Genomic DNA, 20,291 nt, shown 5'->3' on the forward strand with positions numbered 1-20,291 from the left:
TGAGTATACAATATATACAAAGGTAAGGTAATACAGTTACATGTAGTCACATGAGAGGAAAAAGGTGCAGACGAAAAACGCTATGCATGGTAATGCGGCCTTAGTGGTCGTTGGCTTTAAGCCAGTTGATGCGGTTGTGTCTAAAATTCATGTATGATTGATCTGTTCGGAGGGGTGAAAGCAGGGAATTCCAAAGCTGGGCGCCCTTGACAGGAAAGCTGCTACCTCCAACTTTAGCTTTAATCTAGGGACAATAAGGCAGTTGGTGATGATTGTTCTATTGGGTCTAAGTGAGGATTTGCTGTGGAATATTTCGTAAGGTAACAAGGTGCAGCATTATTCTGGCTTTTGTGGGCGAGTGAGGCAGTTTTCAGACGGATTTTGTCATAGGTAGATAGCCAGTTGTTTTGACTCCTGATCGCGGAGATGTGTTCTCTCCTGCTGGCCCCAAGGCAGCTCTAAGGGCATTGTTTTGGAGTGTTTGAATTCTTTTAATGATATGTTTATTGGACCCGATGTAGAGGGAGTTGCAATAGTCCAGTTTGGACAGGTTGAGGGCTCTGGCGAGGGTCATGCAACTGTTCCTGGAGAGAAATGGACATTGATAATGGTCTAGACTTCACACAATGCATTAGAAGCAGTAGAAAAGAGATTAGCTGCACTAATTCTCATTTATGTTCCTCAAATTGCAGTCTGTCTGGAACTCTTGCGCCTGCTCCCATATCCCTGACTTCTCAGCCAATACATGGCTTCTCATATACAATTATTGAGGTGAGTACCCCATCTTAAGCACTGCTCAGGAAATTATCCGAAAACACTTTGCCACCTCCCACTCAATCATAAAATATCCCACTCAATCATAAAACAAAACGTATGAACCAAAGCTACATTCAAGGGCTTCAACATCTCAAATAAAAAAGGAAGGAAACAAAAAATATCCATCTGCTTGTCCCCTACCACCTTCCCCTCTCCTGCCCCCAAGGGATTGCATGGATTAAACACAAGGCCATTTACTCACTGGCTTTTCCACTAATGTCCCACCTTCCCCCTACTTCACAGGTTTACCCTTCTCTCAAATCCAATATTTCCATGGGCCACTCATGAACCTAAATCCAAAACCCAGAAAATCCTTTTAGGTGTGTTTCATTGTGTCCAAACAATAGTTAATTTCCTCCTAACTGAAGTAATACTGTTGCAGGACACTTAACCCACTGCAGTCTTTCCCTTCCTTATTCATGTCTGGAAGCAGCCATCTTTTACAGTCCAATCAGAAGTCAAACGAAAACCAGGTCTGAAGAAATTCATACTTTTGGTATTGAAAACAAACGACACATGCATGAACACTCAGTCATCCAGAAGCTTGCTGGAAATTGGAAGGCCTGACACTTCTTCAAAGCTCTCAGCATTTTCACTTGTTTTTCCCCTCCTTCTGCACGTTTCATTGCCCAGCCCAGCACTCTGATTTCAACCTGAATTCAGAGGATGGTTGACCAAGATTGTGCTTTAAATTAATTTCTTATGACTTTGTGGCACCATTACAAGCTCATCCTAATGCCCTTACATGATGAGGAACCCACATAATCACATGTAGTTTTATGAACAAGAGATTATTGAGCAGGAGAGAAATTATATGGGCAGAGCAAACATAGCTTGTAATGCCACATTTGGGAATGCATAAGGAGAAGAAATATATATGTGGGCTGCAAAACAGCAAAGTGTCATGCTACATCTTCTAAATTTCTGTAGTGGAACCAAGAAATACACTGTCTTAATGCGAACGAAACTCTATAGTTTCAAGTGCAGAATACCAATTGACTGATGTATGTGTGAAAACTGCCTTAAAGTGAAAGGAATTAAAACAGAGATTCTCCTGGTAAATAGTCTCAATTATTTCTGGCCATCGTGTCTAGGACCATGACCCTGCCCAGTAAACAAAGGTAAAAACGGGATTAACGATTGATGCCACTTTTTCCTTGGTCACTCAGATTTCCTCGACTTTCTTTGAGCTGGAACTATTGCAGAAACATTTTAAGTACTTCTCTCCAGGAGCGCAGAGCACATTTGGCAGCACCTTGGCACCACGCATTTCCTGCAACCTTAGTCCTCAGGATCGTAACTCTCTGCAGCCCTACATCACTTACACAGGTTATCTATGGTTCTAAATCTGCTCTCTTGGCAAACAAATGCTCCTGGTCTTTCCCTTCTCGTAGACCCACGGCTTCTATGGACCATGTGTTGAGACTGCCCCACCATCAAACCTCAAGTGTGGGTGGTAGGAGGTTGCCCTACTAAGTCTCCAATCCTTTAGCCATTAGGAGAACAACAAACCTGCTCAAATTCTGCCACCTTCTCAAAACCTAGATTTTTCACTCGGAATGTCAAATCGTGTTTGCCTAGATCAGCGACAACATACTTCAATGTGAATGGTAAAGGGTTACGAGAGAGAATAAATAGATATAGAAATAAGACCACTTAATAGGTTTCTGTCTCCTCTACATAGACTAGAAAACATACATAAACCCAATTATATATATAAATATCACAAAAAATGGATCAATTCCATACAATAAAAAAATACTTTATGCAGAATAAAAATGTTAAAATAAACTTCAAAGAAATGGTTTGTAGTGCGATAGGGCAGTGGTGCCATGGGACTCAATGAAAGTATTTATTTTATTGTGCTTGTCTCGATCGAGACTTTCACAAACAGTAGACAAAAAACCCTATATAAACGCCATACATTTAACATTACAATAACATGTACATAAACTAATGCAGCATTGAATACATGAAAGCATATTTCTCTGATTTTGTTATTTTATTGTAACATTTAGTTTATACAAACTTTTATTACATCATATCACATAACACTCCTCAAATGTCTGGATTAATAACTCACAGTTATTTACTGCCCCCTCCCCCACCATCTCCCAAAGCATTCCGACTTAAGGCTCAAGGTCGTTACTGTTTGGCAACTGACAGAATCTTGTCCATGTAGTCAACAACTGCACAGGTTAGTTTAGCATTGTTGCATTGTTCCCAGTGAGCATCATAAAACACCACTCCTCCACGTTTCCATTTAGGGGGCACATTTGCTGAGATAAAAAGACCTCTGCACCTTTAGTTCCAGACATTCAATAATCAAGTGTTTTTTCATGATTCAACCTCCACGTTACAAAATCTACAAAAGTTGTTTTTAGTATCTTTATCCTGTTTTAACCACAACATTTTTGTTTTGTATGAATTGAATCGTAACCTTAGAAACTGGTCGCGATGGTAGCGCAACGGGAATTTTAAAAAATATTTTTGTTGTTGATCAAAGCCGTTTGCTGCAATTCCATTATATAATGACGAAACGAAATTGCTCTCTTTCTCATGGTTTATGATCCAGTTCCAGATCTTTAGTTTTTTCATTGCTAATTGTGGATGGTTCAGTACTGTTTCCATCTTAATATCGGCGTGTTTGTGAATGTTCCAGATATTAGCCCATGTATTTATGAGTCCAGAATATTGTTTCTCCTTCGATGGAGCTAGAATACAGTACAATGGAGACGGTATGGTTATGTACATTTTTCTTAACGCTGATATGGATCTCCAAAGGACCGTTCCATGTATTGATTCTAGAGATAATCCGTACCGAATTGTAGTTAGAGATATTAGCAGGTAATCTGAGCACTTTCCACCAGAAGAGACCCAAGTATGGCCATATGCCATGACTCTGATTCCATTCAGCTTCTGTCCCAAAGGTAATAGTCCGGATAACTTTTTGCATATATAAAGTCAAGATCGGAATTACAGTGAACTTCCCATACTCTGTGTGTGATTTTGCTCCTTGTAGAGACAACATACTCATTCAGCGAATCAGATCTTGAGACCAGTCCCATTCCCAAATGGATTTGCTGAAGTGCACTTCTAAATAGCGGATAAATGTAGTCTCAATGCATTCTCCTGCTACTGTCCATCGGAAGTTTTTATCTCTTGACCCCAACTTTGGGCCAAAAGTCACAATTTTGGTCTTGCTTACATTTATTTCAAGGTCTTTTTGATAAAGATAGTCTTGAAGATGGGTTACAAGTCTTTGCAGGCCTATCTGGGTCGTATCCATCAACACAAGATCGTCCGCATATACGGCCCAGCGAATCTGCTGACCATTTTGTGATAATGTCAATGGGACAATAGAGCCAAAGGAGGATACCATTCTAACAATTAGGACCAGCCAACAGAGGGTTAAAACAGCGGACCCAAGTAAAACGCGCAAACCAGTTTTAAAGGGAATAGCTGGCAGTCAAACCCATATAGGGGAGGAATGCCCAACTACTAACAAGGAAACAGTCCCTTTAGGAAATTCATGTCCCATAAACCACCATGAGAAACAGAATCCAGGAGGGGGAAAAGACAGGTGTAACAAGGGGAAACGCTATAGATACAATCCAGTCATGCCGTATAGGGACGGGTACACCCAGAGAAGTGCAGGGTGGGACGGACCAACGGTGGAACTAGCACCTGGAACTGGGTGGAAGGGAGAAGGCAAACTGACTGCAGGTGTGAGAAGAAGGCGGGAAGGACAGGTGGAGGCTGAGGGGAGGGGCAGAGAATGGGTTAAAGGCGGCAACAGAGAACTCACAGGGTGTCTCATTACAGCAGCAGCCCTGACCGGAGACTACAGAGGAGTGGAACGAATCCCCAGGTGATTTACATTTGGCGTACAAGGAGGCACAAGGAGCGGCATCGCGGAGATCCGTATCGAACCTGCCCGGAGAGGCGGACTCGCTGAAGGACAAGCACCGTAAGCAGTGAACCAAGGAAAGTGCTTTTTGTGAGTTTTATTGTTTGAAAACCGAACCGGATGGGTGGTGGCGGACAGAAAGGTAGCGTCCGCAGAAAAGCATTAATTTGGACTTAATTATTGTTTTCACCGCCCAAAGAGGTGAGAAGCTGTAAAGAGATACCTACAAACTCATATTTTGTTTATAACATTATACCGTACGCTGAGCCACGTCCAGAAAAGTGAACCATTAGCCTGTTTTGTTGTTTATCCAGAGTGTCTCTTCGTAAGATACTAAGAAGGCAATAAAAGTTGAACTGTTAACCCAGCACCCGACTCGGGTGGAAAACACTTCGCTTCCTTCAGGGATGCAGGTAAATTGGCGATAAACAATTTGAACAGCAGAGCTGCTAGTGGGCATCCCCGTTTTACCCCTTTTTCCATTGTTATTTCGTTGGTAAAATCGCCATGTTCATTTATTTGCATACACATTCTTGTGTCTGCGTGCAATATCACTGGAAAAAGGATGTCTGGCAGACAGGACCAGGTCGTTAATTTCTTCCACAACATATGATTAATGCTAGCAAAAGCTTGCCACAAGTCCACGAAAGCTAGGAAAAGCTTAATATCTTCAACAAAATTAGGTGCACTTCTGTGCCTATCCCCCTTGGTAAAGCCTGTTTGCCGGCAATCCATGATCCCGGCAGTTGTCGCCCAGATTGTTAATTTCCTCTGGAGGAAGGCGGCAAAGATCTTCCCAATGGTATCAAGTAGGGCAATCGGATGATAGTTGGACGGATCGTTCCGATTGCCCCTCTTGAAGATTGGAACTACCACCACAGTAAACCATGACTGCGTTAGTATCTTCAAGATTGAGATCCTTCTGAAGAGTACTTCTATGAATTGGTACCACTGGTCTTTATTCGCCTTTAGCGTTATATTCATGAGGCCATCAGGACCCGCGGCCCTTGAGTTGTTTAACTGTTGAATTGCAAGTGAAATATCCTCTACCGACTCGCAAACATTCCACGGGCCATGGCACGCTAGGTTGGTTTTTATTGCAGCAGTAGATTTTTTTTTAAATTACTGCTGCAAAGTGCATCTCCCAAGCCTCAGAGGTAACTCCGTTTGACATCATAGCGTTGTGATTCATTGAACCTTGGTTTAAGATTGCCTGTCTCTCTCGAGTTGTGCTACGAGATAAGTCACACAATCACTACGGCTCTTTCTTGGTCCCAGATTTGTGTGAAAGATTTCACCCAGTTCTGATACGTCAGTCTCCTTTTTTTGACGGCATCCACAGACTCTGCACCAATTGTTTTTTTTTAAAGATTCCAATTTCCTTATGAAGAATCTTTTTTATTTTTTTTATTAACTGTCGCACTAAAGGTGTGTTTGTTCGTTTGAGATATCATTTTCGGTCCATGATTCTTGACTTTAAATTGAGAGCGCAGAGGGGCGTAGTTTGACTATTCAGAGCCGTCAAATTTGATGAAATGATGTTACTTAATGCATTGATCTGCTAGTTGTTTATCCGTATCCTATTCGCACCCTGATTAATCGTCAACAGCCCGTTGTATGTTGCTGGAGGGGGCTCGCAATTCATGTGCCATGTTAGATTGAGCATGTCATGGTCACTTCTGATTGTTTTTAGGACATTTAGCGGATACATTTTTCATAACAAGTTTTTTGATGGGGGGGCGTGGCTTGATGGCTACGTGAGAGGACGTTCCTTGGAGGTGCTCCCGATGATCCGATCCTGAGAAAAAAGTGATGGTTTTTGGCGGACTTTCGAGCCCACGTTGCATCTAAAGGTGTATGAAAGTGGGGGGCATACGGTGCGTGCCCTCCCCAACAGCGAGACTGCATATTCACGGAACTAGACCCCGAAGAAGTTGGCGGTCGCACAAAGGAAGGGGAGCACCCAAGATGGCCGCCTGTGTACAAAGGGCCATAAAAGGTCAGACGAGCTGAGGAAGACCAGGTTGGTCGGAACGTGGGCGAGCCCAACCAGATAGACGGGTCATATGCGCCTCGGGCTGAAAGCAAGAACATAAGGGCGAGCCCCCACTGCAGAGGCCATGGGTTGTGGCGGGCTAGCAGAGTGAACCCAGGTTCAGCGAAACCTCGCTGAGAAGGGGCCGGCGAGCGAACCCCGCAAGGATACAGCTGGGCGCGTGGGCCCAATCGACGCAACAGGATGTCTTCCAAGGTGGTGCGACCCCGGATCAAGCAGCCTACGATGGAGACCTATGCTAGGTCGCCCTCGGGCGCGGAAGGGGGCAAGAGCAAAGAAACCCCTGTGGCGGCGACGGACCCACCGGGTATCATCCAGGAGGTGCTGGCAGCAATTGCTGACCTGAAGGTGGCCTGGGAGACGAAGATGGGCCTGGCCATGAAAGAGTTGCAAGAGGGCCTAAACCTCAAGATAGGAGCGGTCCGAGAAGAAGTGAACCTGTTGCGCCAGGATGTGCGAACGATCGCAGAGCGCACTGGGGAACTGGAGCAGGAGTTGGCCCCGACCGTGGAGGCGTGCAATACACACGCCAAGGAACTTCATGCCCTCGTGAAGCGAGTGGGCAATGTGGAGGACAGAGCAGAGCAGGCGGAGGGGCGTGCCAGGCGCAATAACATTCGCATAGTGGGGGTACCGGAGGGAATGGAAGGATCGAACCCCACGGATTTCGTTGAAAACATGCTTTTGCAGGAGATTACAGGCAGAGAGCTGACCCAGGGGTTCGCGGTTGAAAGGGCGCACAGGGCCCTGAACAGGAGACCGGCCCCAGGAGCCCCCCCTCCCCCCGCGGCCGTTGATTGCAAAGCTCTTGAACTATCGTGACCGCGAGAAGATTCTCGGATTTTTCCGGAAAGGGGGCACGATAGAAAGGGGGTCAGCGAATATAACAGCGTATCCGGATTACACGCTGCTTGTACAACAGAGTCGAATGAACTTTGGAACGGTGAAGAGGAGGCTCAGAGAGGCAGGTCACCGCTACATGTTGCTTTACCTCGCTAGGTTAAAGGTGAACCATAAGAACAGATCCCTCTTCTTCGAGACGCCGAGCGACGCGATGGAATGGCTGGATATGCAAGGTCGACCACAGGAATCGGATGCCCAGACAGAAGCGGATGGAGATAAGTAGCACGCTGCAGAGGCACCCGTGAGGCCATAGCTATGACATTGGGACTAGAATATAGCTTGATATTGTGCTTATGTGGGGGAAGTCACGGCATCTGCCGGTGGGTCCCGTTGAATTCACTTCTCCTAAATAGATGACTGGGAGCTCCTGGGGAGCAACCTCTGCACCCGATAGTAGTACACTTAGTTAGGTCACTGTTAGATTGGTGACACCCCACCCCACGGGGTCCTTGTTCTTGGTCACGAGACGGGTACAGACGTGGGTAGGCCTGAGATCCAGGGATGGAGCTGGGCTATTGTTGGGGGTTGGTGGGGAGGGGGGGTGGAGATGTGTGCAGTGGTGTGAGGTTGGGGAAGGGGGAGGGGGGCACGGTTCGTTAACAGAAGGGAAGGAGCCAGGAAACGACCCTATATGGGGAACATTATGGGGAGGGATGGGACGGAGATAGACCGACTAGATGGCATCGGGTAATCTCAGAATTGTGACCTGGAATGTACGGGGCCTCAACAGCTACCTTAAACGCAACAAAGTGATGATGTATTTAAAGACGATGCGCGTAGACATAGCCCTGCTGCAAGAGACCCACCTCACTAGGGAAAGGCTGGAGGTAGTTGGGAGGAAATGGAAGGGCACCGTTGTGGGGGCGGCGTACTCGGCGTATGCCAGAGGGGTCGTCACTTGGGTGGCGCCCCACGTGCCGTTTCGAGTGCTTGATTCTACGGTGGACCCGGAGGGTAGAATGGTGGTGGTAACGGGTCTCTTGGAAAACAGAAATACACATCATAAATTTGTACGCCCCCAATAACGATACAGCGGCTTACTTTAGGACCCTCTACGGTAAACTTGGCCCCCTGGCGGGGGGTACGGTAGTGAAGGGGGGGGGACTTTAACTGTACCGTAGACCCCAGTATGGATAGGTCCAAGGATAGGGCAGGAAAAACAGCACCGGCGGCTAAAGCGCTGAGTACCCTTCTGAAAGACCTAGGCCTAGAGGATGCGTGGAGGAGGCTGCATCCCACGGACAGACAGTACTCACACTACACAGCGCCACATGATTTGTACACACGGTTTGACTACATGTTTGTAACAGCCGGGATAGTGAGAGAAATAGAAGGAGCAGAATACAAGGCCCGAGTGCTGTCGACCACTCGCCCTTGGTGGTAGACTGGACACAACAGCCCCCACGCCCGCAGATCCCTACATGGAGACTTAGGACCGAGGCTCTGCAGGATGAGGGGTTTCGGGAGGGCCTGAGGGACGCCATTGAAGAATATTTTGATACAAACACGGGAAGCGTAAGCTCTGTGGGCACACTGTGGGAAGCGTTTAAGGTGGTGGTGGTGCGTGGGGTAGCTATTTCCCAAGTTAAAGGGCTACGGGGGGGGTCGAAATGGAGCTCCGGGAGGCGGAAAGGGAGCTAGAGGAGCTCACGCGTTGCGTGAGCACCGCTCATGATAACAGAACCAAAGTAGTGGAGCTACAGTTGTCCTGCAGTGCACTCTGGGATAGACTGTGCAGACTCAGCTACAGGAAATATACGGAGCGGATACACGCAGGGGGCGATAAGCCGGGCAGATTGTTGGCTTGGCTGTACAAGAGTGAGACCCTCCGCTCGGTGATTAGTGAGATTCAGGGCGAAGGAGGTAGCATATGCAACACCCAGAAAGAGGTAAATGAGGAATTCCTTAAGTTTTACAGACACTTGTATGAGGACACGGGGGAGGATATGGGCCAAGACATACTAGACACATTGGGGGACATTGAGCTGCCCACCTTAGATGATCTAGAACGCTCTGAGTTGGACGCACCCGTCACCTCGGATGAGCTGGAGGTAGTGATTCGCAACTTGCCCACTTGCAAGGCGCCGGGTTCGGATGGGCTGCCCAGCGAGTTCTACAAAACATACCAGCAAGAGTTGCTCCAGCCACTGCTTGCCACTTTCAACGAGGCCTATGAGAAGGGAGAACTCCCGTTGTCCCTCCGTGAGGCTGTAATCATCCCACTCTTGAAACCAGGCAAGCCGGCCGTGGAGCGCGGGTCTTACAGACCGTTGTCCATGCTCAACCAGGACAGCAAAATACTCACGGCGGTGCTGGCTAATAGACTGAAGAGGGAGATTAAGAAACTGATACACCCAGATCAGGCGGGATATGTTCCGGGCAGGAACATCACCGATAACCACCGGAGGCTACACCATGTCATAGACCAAACTGAGGAGGACACGGGCGAGCTGGCTATAGTGTCGTTAGACGCGGTCAAGGCCTTCGACTCGGTACGATGGCCCTGGCTGAAAGCGGTCCTGAAGGGATATGGAGTGGGACCTGGATACCTCAGATGGGTACAGTTGTTTTACAGCACCCCGATGGCGAGGGTCAAGACAGGGTCCACGGTCTCAGATTCTTGGCAACTGGGCGGGGGGACCAGACAGGGATGTCCCTGGTCACCTATGCTATATATACTGGCATTGGAGCCGCTGGCAATATGCCTGCGTCAACAATATGGGGAGGTGGGCATAAACACGGCCAGTGGAGAGCATTTGATATCATTATATGCGGATGATATGCTCCTTTATTTACGCTACCCAGAAGAAAACCTACAGTACGTCCTAGAGGTGATAGAACGGTACGCCATCCTCTCCGATATATCGGTGAACCCTGGAAAGTCCAGCCTGTTCCCTTTGGGTAGATATAGGAATGTCCCGGTGCAGAGGCTGCCTGTTCTGCCAATACCATGGCAGCCCGTAACATTTAGGTATCTGGGAATAAACATTTACCACAAGATCGAGACAGAACACAAGCACAACACGTAAAAGGCGATAGAGGGGATTAAGAACAGTATGGTATGGTATTTTGGTCCAGACTGCCCCTGACCATGATGGGGAGGGCGGCCTTGCTCAAGATGGTGGTCCTGCCTAGACTCTTGCACTTTTTTACAAACGTCCCGTTTCTGATACCCAGAAGCCTATTCGCGAAACTTCACAGCGTGTGTAGGGGTTTTGTGTGGGGCAGCTCTAGGAATAGGGTGGCTCTGTGGAAGCTCCAGAACCCGTGCGACAGGGGGGGATAGGCCTGCCTAACTTCGAACTCTATTACGTGGCCAGGTGGCTCTCGACTGAAGATTCGGCAGAAGCCAGGCTCCTGCGCGAAGATACAGCCCCATACTTTCTGATGGAAGTGGTGTGGTTGGGCAGAGATAAACTGGTGGGCAAGGGGCGGTTACTGAGGTTGGGCTGGGAGATCTGGCACAGGACATGGAAGATTGGGGGGGACTCGGAACCATACTCCCAGCAGGCCCCTTTGGCGGCTCTGTGTGGGAGCGACTACCAACTACTTGAATCAGTCCGCAGATACTGGGAACAGGTAGGCCTAGACACCCTCGGGGACATATGGCAGGAAGGGGAGGCGGTGGACTTTCAGCAGCTGCAGGAAGAGACGGGAGTACATGGTGGCCAATATATAACCTACACTAGGCTGGTGAAAAAGACTAGAGAAAGATGGCCGGAGACAGTGCTCGCGGAGGATCCAGATGCCTCCCTGGAAACCATGTATGATGTATCGGAGGGCGGGCACGAAATATCGAGGATATATGAGCTCCTGCGGACAAGGGCAGGGAAGGAGTTGCTCCAATTGAGACAAGATTGGGAGGAGGGGGTGGGAGGACCCATGACGGATGGGCAGTGGGAACGGGCCCAGAGGTACCATAAAAAGGTGTCCCGTAACGCGAGATTCCAACAGCTTCAATTGTATGTTACCCACAGGGCTTATTTAACCCCCGGGAAGATTGCAAAGTTTGGGGGATCAGCTATACAGCAATGCCCCAGGTGTGGGGAGGTGAACGCGGGACTGCTACACATGTTTTGGGCTTGCCCGGAGGTGCATAGATTTTGGAACGAGGACAAGCCGAAACTGGCTGGCGGGGGCGGTGGTGCTGGATGTGGAATCGGCCTGGACATGCTTGCTTCGACTATTCCCTAGACCCCGGCATTTGAAACACATAAGCAAGATGAAGGACCTGGCCTATGTCTTGGCCAAACGTAGGATTGCCATGGGCTGGAAGGCGGTCCATAGACCTAGGGTGGAGTTGTGGTGGACAGACCTCTTGAGATGGGCGGAAGCTGAATCCGTAGTCTGGTTTGAAGTGGTCACCAGGGGGGGGGCGAAGAAGAAGTAGGGCCCTTGCTGGCCTGGCGGCAATTGGTGGCCTCGTTGGCAAACCCTCACCAGGGTGACAACGAAACAGAGGACCCGGTTGATGGCAGTCTAGGTAGTGTGCCACCCAGTGATGTTCCTGTAAATGATATGTGAGAACTGGCTCTAGTTTAAAGGGGGAGGGGGGAGTTGGGGAGTTTAAAAATGTGTTTAAATATGATGCTTTATATGTTTTGAAACAGTTGTAGTGTGTTTGTTTGACCTTAAAAAATAAAATAGAAATATATTTAAAAAAAAAAGTTTTTTGATGTCCAGATATAATCAAGAGTTTTGTGACTCCGATTTCGTTGCCATGTATGATTTGCTTGGATGTCTCCCCTGAAGTTCCCATTTAGCATTTCACAAATTCGCATTTCGAGTGCCGATTTCCATAGTTGTCCTCTACTTACTTTCCCTGTTTTCTCTCTTTAACTACAGCTCAGTGGTTTACTGTCATTTTCGAACCAGGAATAGTTCAAGTCACCACAAATGATGAATGTTATATCTGTGAAATTGATCATACAGGCATCAATTAGCGAAGTGACAATTTATGGAATTAGTCGAGGATATCATCGCCGGTTTCCAGTATGAATTAATTACTAGAATTTTTGTTAGGTTTAAGATCTTTTTTGCCTGGATTGGAGAATAGTACCTTGCACAAATAGGTTTGGATTTGCCGTTTTCATCACTTCCCACCAGTTATTTATCCCCAGCATTGTCACTAAGCCAGAACATGGGTGGCCCAGGCGATTTTTCCCTGCGGGATTTAATAAAATTGAGTAACCATCTCTACTTGGTACTTCCCGTAACCATATTTCTTGCAAGCAAATCACAAAGTTAGTATCCAGCGTAAATGAATGTTCATTAAACAAATGCAAGAATCCTTGCGTGTTCCAGGAAATTAGACCACATAGAGCTTCTTTCTGCTCTTTTGGTAGCTAGTGGCGGTGCTGTCCACTAGGTGCGTGGACCATCCTGTCGGAACAGGTGAATGATAATGAGCAGAGTTTTTCCAAGGTGGTTTGTTTTGTATCAGGATTCACAATGTGGTATGTCTGCTTTCATTTGCCGTTCGGTTGTCGAGGTTTTGACTCGAAGACTCGTCTTGAAATCTTTTAGCATCATTTTCTATTCAAAGATCAAATCCAAAGAGAAGCAGTTCTTCCTTTGCTGCTAATAGTGTTTTTCTCACAGCTTGAGACTGTATATTCAGCAGCACTTGATACAAACACTTTTCCAATATGTATTGAACAATAACAATATCTTCCGAGGTTATTGTACGCAACAAGGGGATACAATGTAGTAGTTTCATGATGTTTCCTCTATTGAGGTTTATCTCGTTCTCATCTGTGAAGATATTTTCAAGTTGCAATTTCCAAGAGTTTGTAGATACTTCTGTTTTCCGAACTGGTGTTCCATTTACTGCGCTTTTATGTCGTTTTTTCAGCTGAGCAGCGGTCAGCTTTGGATTTAAGTCAAAAGACTATTTGTCCACCTTTCTTTTAGTTGTTTTTGCTACTACCTTCAACTTGGGATTTGCCGACTCACTACCCGTGAAGATCTCATTTTGGCGTTCACGCTGAGAGTTGCTCGCATTTGCTCCAGCTTCGGTAGCAAGCCTTTGCAGGGCCGTCGGATTACTCACGGTCAATGATGAATTATTATCAGAAACTGAGTCATCTACGATGGTGGCAAGTTCAGCCAATTCATCGTCCTCGTCCACAGAATACGTGGATAGGTAACATAGGTCGATGGAAACAGGTGAAGGACGAGCTTGTGTCTCCTCTGACTCAACTCTCGCTCGTTTGGATTTCTTGGTTCGGCCACTTCCTTCGATTCGTGCGACGACTTGTTTTTATCGCTTTTCATTTTTGTCAGCTCTGGATTTTTGGGCACACGCTCAAAGAGACCTATTTTTGGAGGAGACGAAAGATTCTTTAACATTTTCTTACATTATTAAACCGTCCCTTTGGGGCACCATCCTTTTTTCAATTCGTCGTGGTTTTTGCCGTTCCGGAAAATATCCCAAAGGTTGTCATTTGATTTGTCCTCAGTTTAACACCAGGAAGAAGCACATTAAGTCATCCAGCGGTTTGAGAGGGAATCTCGTCAGAGTTTGTAGTCGCTGACGAATCCACACATTTCGTGGTGGTACTCGTATTTTTATCATTAAGAGTCACTTTTAAGGCGGTAGATGCTCCATGCAGCAATATTTTAGTAGGCTTTTCCACATCTAGCATTTCCGGAGATATTTGCGGCATTGGTCTGCTCTCTTGGCAATGCGAATTTGCTGAAATCGGCAGTGAGATATTCTTTGCCTGAGATGTTAGATTTTCTTTTTCCAGCATAGGCAACATTGTGACGGTAGAGCTTGATGTTTGCACGCATTGTTACCCGAGCACAATATCCGGCCGAAAGAGTTTTCATCTTTGTGCCGCAGCCATTTTGTATATTCCAGTTCTGCCTCTATTAAATCAGATTTCTCTGCTTGTTCACTCATTGCGAGATCACTCAGCCGATTTTGCCATTTTGCTGAAAATTCAGATTCTTTATCCAGGCGATGTTGTAACATTAGATTAAAGCCTTCCATGTTTGACAATTTTGTGTTTGAATTGCCAAGCACCGCGCCTTGATCTTTTAAGGAGTCACTCAAGGACTTATAAAGTTTCACAAAAGGAATGAGAGCTAATGGTGTAGCCGCCAGCACATTATGAATTAGAATCCTGGCTGCTGTGGATAAATTAGTTGTATAACTGTGTTTGTTATCTAATTCATGCACTTTTGAAGAGAGGAAATCGTTAGAGCTGCTATTTTCTGGTTTTGAGTTGTTTATGAATTGAGAAGCGGGATCTCAACCGGTATTCTCATTGATCTTTCTCACCACAACTGCTGTTCTCACAAAGTCATTTATTTCTGTTTCGGTCAATTTGACAGCAGACTTCACGTGTCGTGTGCTTGTTCGATTCTGATGTCTTATGTTTGTCAATGAAGAATGCCTGGTGGACGATTGATCGATTTGTGTATCCTGTTTATGCATCCGGGTACCATTTACTGGCACTTTCATGAAACTATCACTGAGTTGTTCTCTAATCATTAGAAAGTCAGCTTTTAAGCTGTCGGTTAAGCAAGCTTTGCGTGCCACAGGATCGAATGTACTCCAACTCGATTGAGACAGGTTTCACATTTAAAGCATGCTCAGAGGAAGTGGCAAATGGCATGGCAAGATATTCAGAATTTGGTCTTTGGCAGCTAAGTCCAGGGTTGATATTTACAGACTTTGTCATATTTCTTCTAAGCTCAGAGTCTCCATCGACGCGGGGGTGATTTGCCTTCTTGCTGCATCAGCACTTACAGAGCTCAAGTCTTTTGAATGTATTTTGTTTTTGACTTGTTGCAAGTCACCACCACATTCTAATGTCACCGCGGCCGTTGATGGCATATTTTCTGGCATCAGATTTACTAATGCATGTACTTCAAGCCCACCAATTTGCAATGTCACAGAGCTAGAAGCACAATGCGGTCGTTCCACTACATGATCGGACACTTCAGTTTCTGTGGTTGACGATGGAGATATAAGAACAAGGCAAAAACGAAGAGGTGATGGCTGGAAGTTTTAGAATGAATATTAACCACTGGCATGGCTCTGGGCAACCCTCCAGACCACCGTTCTCTTTGTTTTTGCTTTGTCACCCCGAGTGGGACGGGTATGCCCAGACGTGGGTCCCGTGCCTGCTGGGCCTAGAGACCCAAGCTACTCCTCACTGATGAGGCCCAACAAGGCCAAAACATGTTTGGGGATGCTTGTGGTCTCGTGCAGAAGGGATGTGACCTAGCATTTCTGGCTGGAATGTCCCTTTTGGGGTGGGACCAAGCCTGATTTGCATATGGTTTTTCCCCTTCTGTAATGGCTTGGCAGGCAAAGAAGGATGGTCTGGAGGGTTGCCCAGAGCAACGCCAGTGGTTAAGATTCAGTCTAAATCTTCCAGCCATCACCTCTTTGTTTTTGCGATATAAGAACAAGGTCTTGGTGTTTTGAAAAGACAGTAGGAATCTGAATTTCCAGTAATTTGGTGTAGTAGTGGCACCATTAGGGAGTAGTTTTACTTCAAAGCAACCTACTTCAGAGAAATTGAAATGTCTAATGTATAAAATTATGAAAGGTAAAGACTAAAGTGTTGATAAAGACAGTCTTCTTAGGAAAGAACGGGTGCTCATTTTCTTGATGAAGTGCTACTAGGGGTTTAAAAGGTGAGTGAAATAGAATTAAACCATGACTCACTCAAGGTATTACATAGCGATTTGCGTTCTTCTATAATTCACCTCCCAGCTAACGCACACCATGCAAAGTCAAACTTAAGAGGTTTCATTTTAGGCAGAAGAGACCGTTTATGTCTTTAAAATGGGCAAGTATGAATCTGGAGAGACAGTAACTAAGGGGACAGTTTTATTTCAGTAAATCCAAACCATGGTAACACCGGGGAAATGACTGTATTCTGTGAGCCTAACACTTTACTGGGACTAGACATATGCTTAGAATAATGCACCTTAATACGACGCAAGTATATTGTAGCATTCACATACGCCGAGTTAGATATTTCAGAGGAAGTGCGAGCACAGAAATGCAGTAACCATGCAGCTTTAATCGTGCACCAACTACTAGAGGGTTTCCGCATGCCCTATAACTTGCCCTAAAGTAAGCCTTTGTAAATATCACCATTTTCTGCTAAGAGTGTAACCGTACACATAGAAGAGAACAATTACGGTGTCTTTACAGTTTAAGTTCGGGTGAACATACGAGTAGAAGCTACTGTCCACCTAGCATTTTCTACAAAAGTGATCGCATCAGCCCATGTTAGCATTTCTTGGAAGTGTTGGAAATTACATATCAATGGGTGTTAAGAGTTCAATCTTAGACACAGAAAGAGATGAGCATAGCCATAAGAAAACTGTGTATTATGTTGTTTCAGTTCACGTATGGAATTAATCCCACTAAGGAGAGTACACTGTACGCTTTCGGATTCTAAAGACAAGTTAAGTGAGTTCATAAAATGACTCTACTTTAGTACTTATGAATGTAACACAGGGAAATCTGTTACGCCTCAGGTGGTTGAACAAGACATGAGCCGCAGATATGCAGATACCCATATGAAAGGAAAATGAGGATTTAAATCATGAGACTATGGAACACGAGTAGATCACTGATCGATGTATATAAATTTGATCACAGAATTGTGGCTGGAAGGACAGGCTATGCAGTTGTGAATTTGATAGGGGGACAAAATATACTGAATGTAATATGTCAGAGTGAGTATGACTCAGTGAATCAACCTCTATAGTGGTCTTTCTCCCCTGATGAAGTTCCCCACATACATTTTTGCTAGGAGGAACGAAACATGCTGGTTTTTTAAAAAGAAATAAAGTTAGTGATAAATGCTAACCAGTCGCAATTGACACAGACTCAAGAAAACAGGAAAGGTGACCACAAATTAGGTTTTCGTATATTTTTTAATGTGTTATGTGGGAGTGGGTGCATTTTGTAATATTTGTGGATGTCTGCTTCAACTTAAATACAAACTGAGAAAAATAATGAATTTGAAAATGTATATATAGTGATTGTATAAGTATTTTGTAACCAGACAAAATGTATCACCTTAAGGCGCCAATGTTCATAATGAGATTGTAAGATATGTCTTTGTGAACTACCTTGCAACCTTAGGAGTATGAATTTGTTGTAGTGAGAACAGCTCGTGTTAAATTTGTTTTTAAATTCTAGGGGTGGACTGCTCCGGTATAACCCTAGGGTCTCTCCCTTTACTATCTGTATTTACTTTCATCCCACCGCTTCGGATGTTGGTGGATTCTGTCATTATAGCCCTTCTAGGTTTGAGCACCTTTTTAGTCCTTTTTGTTGTTGCTGGCTACTTTTATATTGTTGGATTGGCCCAGTTTTTTTATTTTTTTAAAATGTAGTCACTTTAACTTCTAATGACCTGCTTCAGCCACCCTCAGATCAACATCTGCAGAACAAGAGAATTAAGCAGTCTGAGTTCACTGCAGTTCCTAGAGGTCGGGGAGCGAGAGTTTTCATAGCTGGAGCGAAGCCTGAGGGTCTGGCTTGACTAAGAGCCAAACACAACCGAGCCAGCAAAGGACCCATGACCAAAGTAGTGTGGGACCTCTCCCTCACTGCACAAAATTCAGGCCTTGAACCCCCCTGCAAACCACCACAACGCAAATAAAGCAGGAGTACAGACTCGCCTCCCTCAAAATACAGAACCAATAGCTGATATTTCCCCCCCCTCTCCTCTTCCCCCCCGGTACTCCAACACCACAAAACACATGCCAGGAGTCCTTTTCTGTAAGCTCAGACAATACAGGTCTGCTCTTCAGGCAGACACAGTAAGCAAATGTCTCCCTCTCCCTACTACATACTTTATTCATTGTTATCTTCAAATCCAGCCAATGGGGCTGAGAAATACTATTAATATATTATGTACAGTGCAAGGGGCTCTGAGCGTGATGTAGAGGCATGCAGTAACAGTAGGGCAGGATCATGAGATCCACATGCCTGCATACAAAAACTCCTTAGTATAATGACTGCACAACATAACCCTCCCCATTGCAATATATGCATATCCACAAAGTCGTGTACAATGTTTCTTATGTGATAGAGGGATAGCTTAACTTCATCAATTTATTTATTGGTTATCTGTAATGAGGAAAGAGGAAAAAAGTTCTTAAAAGGTCTTGAAACATTCAGAAAGTCAAGTGCTATAGCAGGAGAGAAGGGTGGGAGGGGAAGTACAGGAAGGGGTTAGAAGGGAAGAGAACAAACATAGCGTTCTGACTAGGTTGTGAGAATTTGGAACGTGCAAGTGCTGAAACATGAAAAAAGGTGGAGGGGAGTAAGGGAAGTACAGGAGCGGAAGAAGGTGAGAGGTACATTAAATGCAAAACAAGTTAAGAAGTGCAGGAACAAGTCGGTAAACTGCATTAAGAAAAACAAGACATGCAATTATGACAAGCGGTTAAGAGTGACTGCGACAGGAAACACCTTGGCTCATTGATTGAGGGGCTACATCAGGCATGCAGATAAGCAGTTAAGACTAAGTAGGTAAGAGTGAGAAAGCCAACCCGGTGTTTAGGGTAGGCAAGATGCGAAACAGTGCAGTGATAAGTCGAACCAGTGATTACTGAGGAGGCTGAAAGCGAACAAACACAGGGCAGGCAAAAAGGGCAGCCAAGGGGCGGCAGGGAACACAATAAGTAGTTGAAAAACAGCCTCACCCTGTGGTGCAGGAGGATACATATTGGGTAAAAACTACTTCAAAAGGCAGTAAAACAATTTCACAGTGCCTCATCACAGGCAGAATTACATTTAGCAGTCGCTGGGACATCAGGGTTATGCAGGTGGGGCACAGAAAACCAGTTTTAACCGGGGTGCCACCAGGCAAAGGGCCCAGCATAAGATGGGAGCAGGGGGGAGCCTGGGGTGGGCAGATGGGAATCAAGCTGGAGTAAATGAGGGGCTACGGCACCTCGTACCAGAGACGAGGACGCTCCAATGAGAAGCAGGAGATGCCAGTAGAGCAGTAACGGAGGGCCATTCAAGCCCATCCTGGCACAGACAGGCCCAGACAGGGTACAATAACCTTATAGGTGGCCCTGGTGGGGGGCGAACGTTGCCTACAGGCCTCAGGAGGTAATACCAAGCTCAAGCAGGCTCATGGTGCATGCAGGACACACAGGTCTTCGGAACATCGGTCGCATCAGGAACGGCCATCTTGTAGAGCACACAGTGCTCTTAGAATGTAATGAGGAGTCCTGAACAGGAGGAGTCCAGCAGGAAGCTACATTCAAAGCAGCAGATGAGAAATGGGCCCATACAGGGCACTACAGTACCCTTATAGGTGGCTCTTGTGGGGCCCAGCTTTGTCTGCCAACTCCTGGGCCTTAGGATTTAATGCCACGCCAATCCGCCAACAGCGGAGGCATGCTCATGGTGCAAGGAGAAGGTGTGGTCTTAGTGCCAGACGCAAAAATAATTGGTACTTTGCCGAAACACACAAATGCTGAATGCCATTGAATTTTACACTGACATCATTGCAAGTTTAATCAACACAATTCACTTAAAAAATGTTCTTATCTAAGAGTATTATAGTCTTTTGCATGCCAATTCAATTTTTTGGGAGTTAGCCA

General features: G+C 45.8%; 1 protein-coding gene across 2 annotated transcripts in view; it reads right to left on the reverse strand.

Annotated features, from left to right (window-relative positions):
• Nucleotides 1–20,291, reverse strand: part of DIS3L2 (DIS3 like 3'-5' exoribonuclease 2) — a 2,640,663-nt gene that overhangs the window by 939,081 nt on the left and 1,681,291 nt on the right. The gene's annotated exons all lie outside the window — the stretch shown is intronic.

Source organism: Ambystoma mexicanum, chromosome 10 (assembly GCF_040938575.1).
Source record: "Ambystoma mexicanum isolate Mex_15411 chromosome 10, UKY_AmexF1_1, whole genome shotgun sequence".
NCBI lineage: Eukaryota > Metazoa > Chordata > Amphibia > Caudata > Ambystomatidae > Ambystoma > Ambystoma mexicanum.